At 37.6% G+C, this 2824-nt stretch overlaps 1 non-coding gene across 1 annotated transcript; it reads right to left on the bottom strand.

Moving 5' to 3' along the window:
• Positions 1 to 1173: 1173 nt before the first annotated feature.
• Positions 1174 to 1246, bottom strand: TRNAC-ACA (transfer RNA cysteine (anticodon ACA)). The gene has a single exon. It is a non-coding gene; the product is annotated as a tRNA-Cys (tRNA).
• Positions 1247 to 2824: the final 1578 nt, after the last annotated feature.

Below are 2824 nucleotides of genomic sequence, written 5' to 3'. Positions count from 1 at the left end.
TATGCTTCAGGGGAGGAAAGGATTAGAATCAAGGAGAAAAGAGACAATGTAAATGAACTGTTAGAGGCTAAGTATTTTACTGTTTTTACTATAAGCACCATTTTCCTCTGATCCATGTATGATGAGCCAACCACATCTAAGTTAAATGCTGTAACATTTTCTTTTTAAAAATAAAAGCTTTTGAATAAATGTGAGATCAATATTTAGGCACAGAACCATACTGAGAATACAACAAGTTGGTATTTTGCCAGTGACGTTTTACCAAGTCATTGCGGCTGATTAGTGCTGTTGAGTGGCTTATTAAAAGAATTTTAACTTGTCAAGCCTTCTGTACCCAGTGGAGCCTAATTTTTACAAATTGCTGATGGCTTTACTTCCCTGAAATTCCTTGACTGCTGCCTGAACTTCCTTACTTTCCTCAGCACTGCCCCATCCATTTTCTACTGTAGATTAAGGATCTATTCATTGTTATCATATTGATAATATGTACATGTGAGTGTGTGCTTGTGTCTATGTGTGTGTGTGAGAGAGAGCACGCCATTCTATTTTAGGTGTCCTATGTATAGCCAGTCATTTAAAGTTTCTCTCTTCAAAAGCTAATCCTGGAGAACAAGATGATGGAGGAGTAGGCAGACCTGGAGTACATCTGTCTTCATGGATACATTAGGAAAACACCTTCAGACACAGAAGTGCAGGCAGAACACCAGCTGACAGCAGACAGGAGTACCTGACCAGCAGAAAAGAATATATAGACATGCAAAACTCGAGATCAGGCCCTGAGCCTTTAGAGTGGGAGCACTGAATCCAAGACCCTAGACTACCAGAGAACTAACCCTAGGGAGTATCAAACAGTGAGAACTCACACAAAGGAAACTGCTTGAATACAAGACCCAGCATCACCCAACCACCAGTAGCACCCTGTGCAGGGCACCTCATCTAAACAAGAAACAAAACAAAAGTACAAACCCAGTCATCAGCAGACAGGATTACCACCCCACGCAGCCTTGCCCATCAGAGGAAAAACAAACAAACAAACAAACCTTAAGTGAAAGTGAAGTCACTCAATCATGTCCAACTCTTTGGGAGCCCATGGATTGTAGCCTACCAGCTCCTCTGTCCATGGGAGTTTCCAAGCAAGAAGGAGTGGGCTGCCATTTCCTTCTCCAGGAGATCTTCCCTGACCCAGGGATTGAACCTGGGTCTCTTGCATTGTAGGCAGATGCTTTACCATCTGAGCCACCAGGGAAGTCCTGACCAACTTTAGGAAGGCAGAAACCAAAAGAAGAAAGAATTCAACCTTGAAGCCTAGGAACAGGAGACCTCAATCACAATAAGTTAGAAAAGAATAAAAAAAAGGCAGAGACATACTACATAAATGAAGGAACAAACTAGAAACACAGAAGTCCAAATAAATGAAGAGGAAATAGGCAAACTACTTGAAAAATTATTCAGAATAATGATGGTAAAGATAATAAAAAACCTTGAAAAAGAATTCAGAATGATAGTAAAAATGATCAAAAACCTTGAAAACAAAATAGAGAAAATGCAAGAATCAATTAACAAAGACCTAGAAGAATTAAAGAATAAACATACAGAGACAAGGAAGACAGTTACTGAAATTAAAAATACTCCAGAAGGAAATAATAGCAGAATATCTGAAGCCAAAGAACAAATCATTGTGATGGAAGATAAAATGGTGGAAATAACTTCTGAAGAGCAGAATACAGTAGAAAGAAAGAAAAGAACTGAGGATAATTTCAGAGACCTCTGGAACAATATCAAACACACCAACATTCAAATTATAGGGATCCCAGAAGAAGAAGAGAAAAAGCATATGAGAAAATTTTTGAACAGATTATAGTTGAAAATTTCCCCAACGTGGGAAAGGAAATAGTCAATCAAGTCCAAGAGGCAGGAAAGAGTCCCATACAGGATAAACCTAAGGAGAAACACAGCAAGACACATACTAATCTAACAAAGAAAAAACACAAAGAAAGAATATTAAAAGCAGCAAGGGAGAAGCAACAAGTAACATACAAGGCAAACTCCATATGCTTAACAGCTGACCTTTCAGCAGAAACTCTATAGGCCAGAAGGGAATGGCAGGATATATTTAAAGTACTGAAAGGGAAAAATCTACAGTGAAGATTACTGAACCCGGCAAGGATCTCATTCAAAATTGATGGAAAAATAAAAACCTTTTCAGACAAGCAAAAGTTAAGAGAATTCAGTACCACCAAATCAGCTTTACAACAAATGTTAAAGGGACTTATATAGTCAAGAAATATGAGAAGAAAAAAGATCTACAAAATCAACCCCAAACAATTAAAAAATGGCAATAGGAACATATATATCAATAATTACTATTAATGTAAATGGATTAAGTGCTCCAACCAAAAGACACACTGGCTGAATGGATACAAAAACAAGACCCATATATATACTGCCTACAAGAAACCCACTTCAGACCTCAAGACACATAAAGGCTTAAAGTGAGAGGATGGAAAAATATATTCCATGCGAATGGGAAGCAAAAGAAAGCTGGAATAGCAATCCTCATATCAGACAAAATTGACCTTAAAATAAAGAAGATTATAGGAGATAAGGAAGGACACCGCATAATGATCAAGGGATCAATCTGAGATGAAAACATAACAATTGTAAATATCTATGCACCCAGCATAGAAGAATCTCAATACATAAGACAAACACTAACAGACATAAAAGGAGAAATTGTCCGTAACACAATAATAGTAGGAGACTAACACTCCACTCACACCAATGGGTGAATTATCAAAATAGAAAACTAATAAGGAAACACAGG

Source organism: Bos javanicus, chromosome 4 (assembly GCF_032452875.1).
Source record: "Bos javanicus breed banteng chromosome 4, ARS-OSU_banteng_1.0, whole genome shotgun sequence".
NCBI lineage: Eukaryota > Metazoa > Chordata > Mammalia > Artiodactyla > Bovidae > Bos > Bos javanicus.
Note: the sequence above shows the minus strand (reverse complement) of the source record. Positions and strands in the feature narration are given on the sequence as shown.